Source organism: Fringilla coelebs (genome assembly GCF_963513975.1).
Source record: "Fringilla coelebs genome assembly, chromosome: 4".
Classification (NCBI taxonomy): domain Eukaryota; kingdom Metazoa; phylum Chordata; class Aves; order Passeriformes; family Fringillidae; genus Fringilla; species Fringilla coelebs.
In genome coordinates, this window is record NC_140032.1 from 22,789,504 (window position 1) to 22,803,921 (window position 14,418).

Here is a 14,418-nt window from a genome sequence, read left to right on the forward strand (position 1 = left end):
TGGAATCAAGCATAACACCAAAAAGCTAAAATAACTTTTTCAGCTATTGCATGATGCTGACACTTGATGGAAATTGGGATTCTGACATTTTTACAAAAATGTAGATAGTTGACCAGCAAAGAAATACATTTCTGAAACAGACATTAAGTGAAAATATAAAACTGATTGCTTTACAGAGAGACACAACTTGTGAGAGGGATTGTATGATACACTTGTCTGCAACAGGAGAAACACAGACTTGATCATCCAGAATGTCTTTTTGAATAGTATCATCCTAACTAATAAGTATTAATCCTATAGGTATGGTATAGCCCATAGGTTTAATGGGCCATCCATAGAAGACTGGGCATCACCAAAGTCTCAAGCAACAGCTGACAGGTACTACCACCTCAAAATCATTTTTAAATTCAAATTGAGAGCTCTCAGGCAACGTTTACTCATGTTTACTGTTTTCCTGAAATCCCTCTTGTTTGCTATGGCTATAAAGGTGCTGCCAGTGGCTGTCCCTGCTAAAAGCAGCTTCCAGAACACAGGTTACCCAGACTGTGCTGCCTGGGGTCTCGTCCCTGCCCAGGCTCCTCTGCCGAGTGCTGCCCAGTGACACAGCCCTGCCTGGCACTGAGCACAAGCACGCAGGCAGTTGGAAACCCTGCATGGAACACACAGCAAACCTAGAGGACTGTGGGAGGGACTAGTAGTGTTGAAGCAGCCAGGATTTGGAAATGTTGGCTTTCAGGAAGAGGACAGTTTGTTAACATGAACTGTGGATCCTGGAATGTTCCAAGCCTGTCTTTTTGACTTCAGCCTGTTTTCATCAAAGACCATTTTTCTGTTGAATGGGGTGGTCCCACCCAGGGGTCACTTCTTGGTGTGTATGCAACCTTGTCACCACAAGGTGAAACTGCAGCTATTGTTTAATTGAAAAGAAGTTTTGCCCACCTACAGCCATCGCCTGCCATTCCTCCTGCAATCTCATTAAGCCGTGTTTTGCTTTGCTGACACCAGCACTGCCAAAAAGCTCAGCTGGCGAAGGAGTCTGTGTTAGTAATGTGGCTGGCATTCTGCCTCCTGCAGCTGAGGTCACTTCTGAGCACTTCTGAGTCTCTACTGGTCCACTTGGATGGATGGCCTAAAACTCTCTCCCTCTGGTCAGCTTCCCAATGATGTAGCAGGCTTGCAGTTGGACTATTGCACTGGCCCTGCTCTCTAGCAGTAATAATATTTATAACTGCTATTTTTCTTGCCTTGTATCTCCCCTAGCCAGCCACCAAGAGTTGTTGAAATACTTCATGATCTTGTGTTCCCGTTCTACTCAAAAGTTCCAAGCAGCCCTGCAGACCACCACCCCTAATTCATGGAAACAACTTAGCTTTGCTGGAAGATTTTACTTAAATTGTTTCAAATTTGCATAAGAATGCTTCTTTTCTGGTTCCCTTGTGAAACACTCATCACTCTCACTCATGAAGGTCTTTTGATTTGAGGCCAGAGATGTGAAGCACAAACTCTGCCTTCTTTGCACAGTTTATAAATAACTGTAGCTTCTAGGATGGAGTCCATTTCACTTCACCTTAGCCATTGAAAAGTCAGCCTAAGTCAATAATTTAGATTATCTCTATAATGATTGAAAAGGAGAAATTTCTTTTAGAAGGAAAATGTCTCCCACACTGACACATGGGGAGGTCTTACCCTTTGGAAAGGTCTCTCTCTGTTAAATGCATGTCTAGGACACCTAACACTCAGAAACAAAAGGTAGATGAGTCTGATGATTGATGGTTTATGTCTTGACAGCATTTTGTAACAGAAACTAATTATTTATGGTGCTTAAAAGCTAAGTAAAATTTTGTAGCCCATTTCAGAGAAGGTAAATAGAAGCACATAAAGAACATCTGACCTCTCAACAGACTGGCAATCACTGTCAAAGTCACAAGACGAAGACAGGAGATCCTCAATCACAATCCTGTGCTAAGACCATTAAACCATGCCTCTTTCAACAAATACCTTTCTACTTGTTGCCTGTGAACATCAACAGCAGTTTTACATGGGTTATTAATTGCTTGTAGTGCCTGGCCTAGAATAGTGTGGTCACACCTAAAGGATTTTCTGTAACTGGGTGGCCAGTCCATGCCCCTTAGCCCCTTCAAGCCAACTTGAAGAGAGCAGTCAGGTCCCACATCCAGAGCCATTCTAAGTGATACTTCACTGCTTCAGATTCAGTAAAATTCCAGTGGAGACACAGTCGTACCAGAAAAGTGTTGGCTGATTTCTGGGGGGTTTTGTTTCCCCAGGGAAGAAGGGATATGATCAAAAGCAATCTTTCCTCTGACCTTAACTGTGGAAGGCTTGCCAGCTCCAAACATATTTTTCTAGAGTAGAGCAGACCTCAAGCCTTCACAAGTACTATGTCACCTTCCATACATAAAATCAAGAACCTTCAAGTTCTTAGGTTATCCAAGCCACTATGAGTGTATCTGTAATAATATACACATTTATATGTATTCTCTCAAGTGGGTACACTCAAATACACTCACTCTCAAGAAGTGTTTGGATGAGCACACAGATAATTTTATCTTTTTTAGGAGTAACTCTTGATTCTGAAATACTTGTTCTTACTAATGAAGGGTACAGCTCACCAGTAATTTGTATGCACCTAAAGGGGAACTCCAAAGAGGTATGTTTCACTTCATCATGCTGGACTTAGCCTTCTGAAAGACTGACCAGATCAGGAAGGGAGAGGTATGGCTATAAAGGTGAATTATTTGTTGTGCAATGTAGTTGTAAAATCACTGGGCAAATACCTACTGTATCTCTAACCCATTGAGCTGCTGGATGTGGAGTGCATGTTGTGGTGAAGCTCAGCTGTGTTATACGAGAGGCTACACGGAGTCCTGAATTTTTATTGCCAGCTTATCAGAAAGAGTCATAAGACAAAGGAATTGCTCTTTTTCAAACAGTTCAGTAGCTGAGAGCAGAAAATAGTGGGTTGGTTTGTGATAAGGACAGCACTACACCCTGCACTCCCTCTGCTACTGTACAGAAAGAGAAAATATAAGAATGCAAAGCAATAGCATTTTAATTTCAGGTTGTAAATGCTACACTCTGCTCTTTGTGCCCCATGCTTCATGCTGAGGAAAAGCTGCAGCATGCCAGACAGGAGCTCTTTTCAAACAAAACTGGGGAAACTGAAAAACTGCACTGCTTACTGCATTTAAACTCCCTCCTCATGGTAAGCAACAGCCACACCAGCAAGCCACAAAGCAAGAGACACCTTAATGGTCCAGGAAGTTCAGAGATCTTTGAGTTAAATATTGAGCAACGCAGGTGCAGGCTGCAGATGGGAGGTTGGGGTGTGAAAGCATGCCAAGTGCATAACAAAACTCGATTGAAAGAAGCCAGTATTAAGATCTCAGTCTGAATTCATTGCACATAGATGGCAGGAATTCCACAGATAGCCTGTGTGAAACAAGAGAATTTTCAAGGTTCCTCAGTCAAGCCACTGTCATAAAAAGGGACCTGCATTGCTTTGCTCTCTCTCAATTACAATTATCACTACACACACCAAGGATATCTTCTGCTAAATATGCAGAGGTAAATAACTTCTTGATGCAACACAATCCTCATCTCAAGTGACTGTATCCACAGAATCACTGTTTTCAAGATTTGTGTCTAATTATTTCAGAATTAAGAACTGAATATTTTGCTGGTCTTACCCCATCATGGTATTTCATCTGTAAACTATAGGAGGTAATGACAGAGGTGACTCTCTTACACATAAAGTTTAGTGAAGAGAAACCCTATCAAAGCAGGCCCTTGCATTTCCTTGGAACCACTGACATACTGTCATTTAGAATCTAGGCCTTTGTTCATACAGTGGTTTTGATATATAGAGCCTTGTGCCTACAACTAACTACTCCATTACTGTTGACACATACTTAAAAGACAGGCTTTATGATTTATTCTTCAGGTCTTACGTTTCTTTGCTTAGGTTCCAATTCTTCCTGACCTTTATAGCCAGCATTTTAAGTTTACACATTATCAATTATTAGACCAGAAATAAATGCAGTATAGTAGGTTGGACTCATACACAAGCCTTTGTAGAATGTAGGAGACTTCACAAAGACTGAAATTCTATCTCCTCAAGTATCTTTGAAATTATGCCTATACTTCTGTTCCAACTTAAGGATGTAAATAGGATTTATGCATGAATTGGGCTGTTGCTGGCTATTAGCTCATGGGTGAATTTGGTCCAGTGGGTGTGTATGTTGATTTTCCACTTCAGAATTTCTGATCCTCCCAATTCTTCATTACTACCTGCCAAGACTGCTATTGTTAGGCTTGGGTTTTTTGTACACCTGAAGAAAGATTTATAACCTTTATGGTCAAAATATTCCACATCTGATCCTTTTTCTATTTGCCTTTAACTCTCTTCCCCAGCCCTGATCGTAGCTGCTTTAAACAGTTTAAATGGACTGATGATGTTTTTATTAATTATTCATGTAACTAAAAGCTAGTTTATTAACTGAGTAGGTCTTGGTTTCTGGAGTACTGTGGAAAAAGCATGTCACTGAGGACTTCTCTAAGCTGATGGTGTCCATATAAGAGGTTCTGACTTTATAAAGTGCGTATTTCTGAGAACTTCTACCTCCAAAGGAGTGTGTTTGCAACAATTTTCTTCGGAAGATTTGAGAGTTTAAACGTTTCAGACTTAGTGGCAAATTTTAAAGCCTTCTTTTCTTTTTGTGAGAAACATTAATTTGTATTTTGAGTTATATAATTATTTCCCTAAGGTAATAAAACTCAGCTGCTTATGAAAATTAATGTTATTTTACCTCTCTTACTTTTTAAAATAGTATTTCCTTAAGCTTGATAGCTTGATTCTTAAATTAAAGTACCTTTTCTATTTTCACATTACATCTTAAATAACTGACGCATTTTATGATCCTCTCTGGAACCCAAGCTCTGATTTGAGACTTCTGTATTATGAATTTATAGTTCTTGCCTGCCACAAGCACACTTCAAAAAGAGATGAAACTTTGTGCCAGAATATAATGCTATTCAAGCATAGAAGAACAAAAAACCAAAAAGTTGAAAATTGCATTCAAGAGCCATTAGTATTACCCAAGAAAAATACATATATTCTGTACAAAACTGGAGACTCCACAAACCCCAAACTCTAAGTTTTCAGGTATTCATTGAATACCTGTAGGAAATTTTTCAGGCCTTTTATTAGTAGTATGCACAATATATTGCCCTCTCCAGATGTACTCTACAACTGCTTCATAAAGAGAAAAAATGGCAACAGGCACAATGGAAGAGGCTGAAGGAAGACTTTGGACATTGTTTGCCCTGAAGAGATGACAGAACAGACTTGAGCCTGCAGAAATAAATACAGCATACTTATTGATAAAGTATTTTATTTGTAAATACAACTTTTATTTATTTTTAAAAATAACCTTCAGGATTTCTACAGCAGATTTTTTAATGATGGTATTTCTAAGTAACTGTTCACCAAAGGCTGAATTTCTTCACTGATGTGAATCTGCTGAATCTGCTTGTGCCGTGCCTCACTGGTGAGGTTGTGCTGAAGCAGTTCCTTTGAGAGGTACTCACTACAGGAATAACTTTGCTGTTCATAAGGGATCCAAAGAAGCCTGAGGAGAGCATGCCTTCAGTGTAGACAGAGGAGAGTAAACTGAAAAGCCATCTTCATGTTCTCCTAATCTTGTTCATCTTTGTCCCATGTAACTCAGACCTCCCAGACAAACTCTTCAATATGCGCATGAGCAGCAGTGCTCTCCCAGCACCAACACACTTCAAAGGGCAGCCATTATTAACATTCCATGACTCTTCCCACACCTATCCCTACGAAAACCCTCTTACCGAGTTTCTGAAAGCATCTTTGGAACTTTGGGAAGTGCCACTTGGCTATGCCTGTTCCTGTCCCAGCTGTCTCCTCTCTAAAGACCTCTTCCTCTCTTCCATCTCTCTTGCATGCTGTCAAAGGACACAGTAAGGATAAAGTTTTCATCTACAGTTTGTATAGATCCAACAACCCATGTTTTGATATGACCCAGGAGAGGTAAAATCTAATTTCTGGATAGCTTTCAGTAATTTTTTCCTGTTTTGGGAACTGTTTTATTTCTGTTTAAATGTTACTATAGCTACTGGAACTTAGCCTCACAAAGTTACATAACCAGCCTCTGCAAGGGTGTCTGGTGGGACATAACACCCTCCTGTGCAAATCTGACACAGAGAGCATTTGGTGCAAAAGTGCTGGGAGGGGAAGGTACCCTTCACACCTCTCTCCAGGTCTGGGAGGCTGTGTGCCTGCCCTGGGGCCCAACAGGGACAGAACATGGCTGAAGCATCTGGGAACAACTGGGTGAAACTAGTCACAGCACAGTCATGAAAAATATTGAAAGGGTAACAGCAGATACTGTCCAGACAGAGAGAGAGACAGCAACACATACCAGTAGACACTCCACAGCTTGGAAACAGTAATGAAAGTACATTGCATTTGTCTGGACTAATCAGGACAGTGATGTGTACAGAAACCAACCTTGGAAGAAGCTGAGTCTAGGCCCAGAGTGTCAGAGTGGCCAAGCACACCATCTAACTAGCCCAAAAAACAGAGCTGGTCAGTTGTGTCACTGCTGTCTCTGTGCCCAAGATCTGTGGTGATGGCTGGATAAACACAGTTCAAAAATCACCAGTTCCCTGAAAGAAAACTGAGCAGAGTTACCATGGTAGTATGCTAATGGCCGCAGGCATTTTTCTATTACTCATGAATATTTCTTTGTCATATGGTAGGGAAAAATATGTTTCTAAACCAACTTATGGCTTTTTCATCCTGTTCATAATGTAGGAAATTGCTTAGGAAAAGTCTACTATCATCAAAGCCCAGAAATTCTCTATTGCTCCAGCAAATACAACTGAACTCCAAGTGGACGCCTGTATGTCAGAGGGGAAGGATGGTGCATTCCTTTCCCAATGTTTTCAACAAAGCCAGGCTCAGCTCTTGACCTCTTGAACCACTGAAGCCTAAATCCACAATTCTGAACTGAGGTAGACATTTGAACATTTAACAGAGTGTCTACTAACTCAGACACTGTCATTTTCACACTTCCCTGCTCACACTACCAGTTTCCTGAAAATGGGGATCATGCTTCCCTATTTCACAGAGCTGCAGCAAAGAAATTCCCTTAGCAAGTATCTGATGCTTGTCATCGAAGTCTAAAGAAAAGGACTGAAGAAGAGCTGAAATAGAAATTCCCTTCATCCCAGCCATATAAAATGCCCAAATGCTTTTTATTTAAATTAGTGTCCATTGTAATCTCACCTTTCTTGGCAATTGCTACGAATGCTCCTTTTACAACCAGTGAAGATGCTGCTGCTTCTTGAGTGAAACAAGGAGAGAGCTCAACAAGACAGAGACAGCTCAACAAGGCACAGAGATTTAGGACCTGAAGTAAGAATTAATCAACATCACATGGCAATAATATAGGCAAGCAGATTTTGTGAACAGAAGCCTTATTTCACCTTCCCTGCATGTACCTGCTACCCCAGTTTTACATCTCACAGCTCTACCTCACTGCCAATTATACTGATACCAGAGCTTTTAACCCATATGTAGCTTTTAATTAAATAAAGGCCATTTAGATACTCTTCACAAGCTATGAGTATAGTGCTGTACTTGAAAGTCTCCAACACCATTTGAAATAAGTAAGCACTTAAGTTAGTAGATTTTTCCCAAAGCATGGAAAACAGGTCAGACACAGGTCCATTGCATCTGTACATTTAAAAAACAGGGTTTATGTAAACACAGAGAGGGATAGTAAATGATCCAACACTGACAAGGCAAGCAGGAGGTCCTGACTCCAGTGCATGTAGTGCACAGATATATATATAAATAAAAAAATATATATATACATACACAGATATTTCAATTCTATTTCCACTGTCTGTTACTAACAATGAAATGAAATGAAATTAAACCCCCCACAAAAAAACCTACAAAACAAACAAAAAAATTTTTAAAAGCCTAGTTTGCCTTGAGAAATGCCAATAGAGAACAATTTCTATGATGTACTCCCCTACTGCCCAGGTTTGGCTGGGATAAAGTTGGTTTTTTCCCCTAGTAGCTGGTACAGGGCTGGGGTTTGGATTTAGTATGACAATAATGTTGATAGCACACTGATGTTTCAGTTGTTGCTGAGCAGTGCATACTGTAAGTCGAGGACTTTTCAGCTGCCTGTCCTCTGCCAGCAGGGTGGTCCACAAGAAGCATGGAGGAAGCAAGGCCAGGACAGTTGGCCCAAAGAGGCCAAAGAGATGTTCCATACCACAGAGTGTCACACTCAGTGTAGAAACTGGGTGGGGGAGAGGTCAATCACTGCTCAGGGATAGTCCTGGCATTTGTCAGTGGGTGATGAACAATTACAGTGTTCATCACTTGTGTGGGGTTTATTTCGCTATCTCTTTTTTTGTTGCATCCCTTTTCATTTACGTTATTATAGTATTATTATTATTATTATTGTTATATTCCTATGATTAAGCTTTTCTTATTTCAACCCACAGGTTTTACCTTTTTTCCCCCCAGTTCTTCTCCAATCACACTGGGGGCCAGGTTGCAGCAAGCAGCTGTGTCATACTTAGTTACTAGCTGGGGTTAAACCATGACTCCCACTTTTTAACAACTTAGTTCCTTGAAAACTTTCAAGATTCAGTCTGAAAACCTGAGGACTTAAAAAGGACCTGATCTTTTTTGGAAATGTAGCACTGATATGAAGTGATGTAGATTAAGGAACAGAAATGGTGAGTTTTGCCTCACAGCTTAGACTGGAGGATGTTTTTCTGGTGATGGTTTTATCTGATTCAGGAAAAATTTTGAAGCTGTTTGGCAAAACATACTGTACAAATGCTTTCCTATTGCACTGGAGAAGCTATGAGCACTACTGAAAGACTTGCACATATTGTGAAATAGTTTCTTTACTTTCACATCATTTTAATGTCACTCACTTTCTGGATGAAATCCTGAACCATAAACTGAGCTGTAAGCAGGATACCTATGTACTAACCCCCCATGTTCTGAATGGATGTTCTGAATGCCGCATCCCCTTCTATTGCAGTACTTTTGCTTTTACAATTCCATAGGGCTTTGCTTGAATTATAACTACTGCTGGAGTATTTCAGATAAATTCAGGCCACTTTAACCAATCAGTTCAGTGTCATTCTTTGCTCAGAAATGCCAGTGTGACCTTACTATTTGCTGACTCTGTAAATAAGTAATTATTTGGCTTACTTATTAAGGTAACACACCCTAGCTAGTTCGAAAAACCAGACCTACAAGATAATCCTCATCTCAAGTTTCTGCTGGCTGTACTGTCCCAAAGAATATGCCCATATTGAATAAGTGAAATTTCATCTAGCCTTCATACTGTAGTTGAACATGTGAGGCACAGGTGATGAAAGCAATAGTCATCAAACAGGCATTTTCTCCCATTAATTTATGAGTACAGAATATTGCTCTGCACGTACAGAGATATATTTTTCTTACTCCAGGAACTGTTTTGCTAAGTATGCAATTAAAATTTCAGTCGAATCACTTTTCATTAAAATAGGTGGATCAATAATAACATTATTAGACATCTGTAGAAGGCAAAGAAATTAAATTTCATAGAAGAGGTCTATATTTCACACTATAGCTGATATCACTCCATTAATAATTTTTTTTATATACACTAAAATGCCAAATATCATTGCTTTACAAAAGTAGTTTGGAAGTATCATGAAAACAGCAGTTCTGTTTTAAAAAATAGACGTGTTGATATAATTTTTTAAAACTTTTGAAATTATGTATTTTCCTAGATTTTTTTTTTTTTTGCTTTTATATATTTAGAATATGCAGTAAATTGAAAAAAAAATTATTGCTGGTTAAAATAGGGAACAGCACTTGTTCTCTGTTTTTAACCAACAGATGCCATTCTTGCTGGAGCATATAGTACTACATACAGGTATGTAAGATGGTAGCCACTGGCTATTCCTTTACTTTGTCCTTAATGCCTGCATTATGATAATTTTAACTTGCAATTTGTTTTCTTTTTAACAAGTACAGCATTTTATAGCTAGCAGTTGCCATGAACGCCTGATTTTAAAGTATATAATGATGCTTATCTTCCCCAACATTGGTACTGAATGCAGAAGCAAAGAAATCACAGCGTTGGTCAGGCTGGAAGGGACCTCAGGAGGTCATTTAGTCCAAACTCCCATTCAGAACAGGTTCTGAGTTTGGAATGAGTTTAGAATTTGTCTCCACTTTGTCCATTCAGATCCTGAAAACCTTTTGAAAACATTTCAGAGCTTCTCTGGGCAACTTGTTCCAAAACTTCAAAACAAAACAACATTTATCCTTGGTTTGGCTAGAATTCCCCTCCCCCGTTTCCTCATTTTTAGGAAACCATTGTCTCCCATTTCCATGCTGTGCTTCTCAGCTTCAGTTTCACCTCCTCAGAAACCTCCAGTGCTCAGGAGGCTGCTCTGAGATCTCCTGACACCATTTCTTCTCCAGGCTGTCACAGCCTTTACTGAAATACTTTTTTCATATAGTCATATTTTTAATTTATGAAAATCAGCTAAAGATGGAAGCTAGTTCAAACTGGTCAGACTCTGCAAAGCTTTTTCAAACAGCAAGAGAAGGAACCAATATCTTACCAATTTCAGTACATTCTTCAGTCAAATGTTTTAAATTCTACATTTTGTCTGATAAGTCTTTTCAGGGCCTCACAATTCAGCAAAGAAATGTGCTAACTTTTCAGTAAGTATTCAATAACATTAAAGAGATACAACATTTTTTAGTTCTATATTAACTTTTCAGTTTCTTCTAGTGTATCTTTTTCATACAATACCAGCTTTGCAAGGGAAGAAAACCCAAAACAACAAACCAAACCAAACATTGTTTCCCAAAATTGCATGCTTTTGGAGTTTGTTTTTGAATATTGAGCATTATGAGTCATTTGTGACTGTGGAAATTCCAGTAAGTCAATGGAGTTACGTCAGACCTGAATTGGACTCTTTAATTCCTGACAGTACATCCTAAACTACACCAGCAAACAATGTCCCCAAAAGTGGATGCAGTGTTAACATCCTCCATATTTTAAGACACTTCTCAATCACCCAGATTAAACCCAAAACCTCCATTCTTGCAGGACACATAAAAACATGTGATCTCTGGATATATGAAACCTCCAAAGATCAATCTGTCTCCTACTCAAGTTATATAAAGCCATACATAATAAAACACAACAAAATGGCAAAATGGGGAAATAAATTCTTAAATTAAACAAAAAAAAAAAACAAAAAACCACCCAAAACAATCCAGTAAAACCAAAACCCAAAAAACTCAACAAAATTCTTAAAATTTATCTATTTTCCCATCAGTCAAGCAAATAAATAAAAACTGAAGGTCTAGCAGCTTTAACTATAGGCTACTAGAGTTAGACTTAACTATCTCCTGGAAGATCCAAGACCTGGTTTTCCCCTAGGAGTAACCTGGCATTACTCCACTGAGTTGCTTAACTGAGCAAAGTCAAATGACTTTTACATGATATGGACCCTAAACAGACGTAAACTGAAACATCTAAATTACATTTTTGTGCAGCAAAGTCAATTTCCAACTGTTAACAATTCCACATTTTATCTAACTGGTGCATGACAAGATTTTCTGAGAATAGCAGAATTACTTCTCTCGATTTCCCGTCCACCATGGGTTGACCCTGGTTGGGTGCCAGACACCCACCAAAGCTGTTCTATCACTCCCCTCCACAGCTGGACAAGGGAAAGAAAATACCATGAAGGGCTCGTGAGTTAAGGACAGAGAGATTGCTCACCAATACTGTCACGGGCAAAACAGGCTTGAATTAGAGATGTTAACTGAATTTATTGTTAACAAAATCAGAGCAGGATAATGAGAAGTAAAATAAGACCTTAAAAACACATCCCCTCACCCCTCCCTCCTTCCCAGCTCTGCCTCCTCCCCCCTCCCATAGTGCAGACAGACAGGGAATGGGGGATTATCATCAGTTCATCTCATGTTGTTTCTGCCACTGCTCAGGGAGAGCAGTCCTTCCCCTGCTCCCTCCCACAGGAGACACTTCTCCAATGTAGAGTCCATCTCACAGGCTACAGTACTCCACAGACTGCTCCAACATGGGTCACTCTTCCACAGGGTGCAGTCCTTCAAGGTTAGGCTGTTCCCCAGGAGCTCACAAGTGTTACCAGCAAACCTGATGTGGCATGGGCTCCTCTCTCCATGGGCTGGCAGATGTCTCCCAGGACCCTGCTCCATGACTGGTCTCCCACAGGGTCACAGCCTCCTCTCAGGCATCCTCCTGCTCCAGTGTGGGACTCTTCCACAGGCTGCAGGTGGATCTCAGCATTCCCGTGGTCCTCCATGGGCTGCAGGGGCATGGCTGCCTCACCTCACAGCTGCAGGGCATCTCAGCTCCAATGCCTGGAGCACCTCCTGCCCCTCCTTCTCCACTGACCTGGGTGTTCACAGAGTTGCTCCTTTCACATATTCCTGTCCCACTCTTCTCTGGCCACACTTACATCTGCACAATAACTTTCTTTCTTCCTTCTTAGATAAGTTATCACAGAGTCATTACCACCATTCCTAACTGGCCCAGGCTTGGCCAGCAGCACGGCTGTCCTGGAGCCATCTGGCATTGGCTCTGCTGGACACGGGGGGAGCTTCTGGCAGCTTCTCACAGAAGCCACAGCTTTAGCCCCCTGCTACCAAAACCTGGCCATGCAAACGCAACACACCATCATTTCAAGGCTTCCAGAGCACAGAACAAATCCTTATACAGTGAAAGTCAACAGAATAACTCACTTTTTATCCATGTGTTTTCCATTGCTTTCTGTTGGAACACTGAATATAGACTGAAAGCAACAGACAAAACCACTGGCTGCATATATTTTTGTATGAGAAAACCATGTCATCTTTCTGTTTTCTGTTGGACACTCTGGAGAGAAATTCCAGCCCCAGTACTGAGGAAAACATCATTATAGAAATAAAGCTCAAGAACACTATTAAGAGACAAGGCACCTACACAAGGTCATTCTCAATTATAACATCATCCACACATCATCTTGAGTTCACATCAGCATATATTTGATGAAGATTTGGTCTCCAGCCCATCAATCTTCACTCATACGTATCTGCCCTTGCTTCCAAAATTGTTGATATTCTTCCTGCTATGGAAACTTCAGGTGTCCTTCAACCACATCTTGGACATCACTACTAAATTTAACCATCATTCTACAATTCAAATAATGAAATTCAAGTAGTAATTACACCTGCAACAAAATCATGCCTGTTCTTAAAAACATCAACATATGACAAGAAATTCAACACACACGCATCCCAGTCCCCACGTTGCCTCTTTAATTCTGATCACTGCAGTGGTCTTGAGGGCTGGCCTTCAGAGAGCTGATTTTTGTTAAAAGTAGTCATGTGTGACTTGTTGCTTTTAACTAGAAAGAGCAGCTATCCATCCTTTCCTTGTGTGAGGTGGTGAACACAGAAGAACCTTGTGTTGTGGTGTTTGAAATTTGTTTCTGCACAAAATGTAAATTCATCTCAGGAGTGAGGAGCTACAGTAATTGTCTTGGTCCATGGGCCACAGGAAGGGACAGGCAGGAGGAAGAACCTGGGCCAGGTCAGGCAGCAAGACTCGTCATCCCCGTGTGGGCAGGTGAGAGGCAGGGAGGGGTTCACACAGTAGCCTCTGCCCTAGGCCCCATGCACCTCAATACCAGCTCTGCCCAAGCTCCTCCAGTGGTTTCCTCTTGTCCACACCTGTATGACAGAGCCAGGAAGCCTGGCTACTCACCCTTGCCTTGCCCTTCCTCCAAGCAAACAAGAAGGACCCAATTATGCAAACACACAGACTGACTCACGAGCTGCTCACGTGGCTACGAGAGCCCACCGTTACAACACAGGACATTTCAATGCCATAAAGGTGCATCTTATGCTGTGCTGTGAGTTTTTGGATACCTGAAAAGGCCATGGACCACTGAATTGGTACTAGCTGCAGAACTTTCAGGAGGGCTTGGGAATCACCTGTCAGAAGACAAGGCTGAGTCACAGAATTCACAGAAGGGTATGTCTGTGCTATAGTCACAAGTGATGTGACTGCAGTTCTACAGATACACTGCCACGCAGGCTTTAAATTACTCGTCTTGGCCATTGAGTTCAGGCCAGCCTAACCACTCAAGTATTTACCCAGCTTTTTGGGCATGTTTTCCAGATAGCTATAGGGTCCACACTGCCACAGTCAGATTGCTACCAGTTCCCCAGCTGACTAGTTTTAAACCAGCTCAGGTATGTACATCACTGCAGCATAAACATACCTAAGCTTT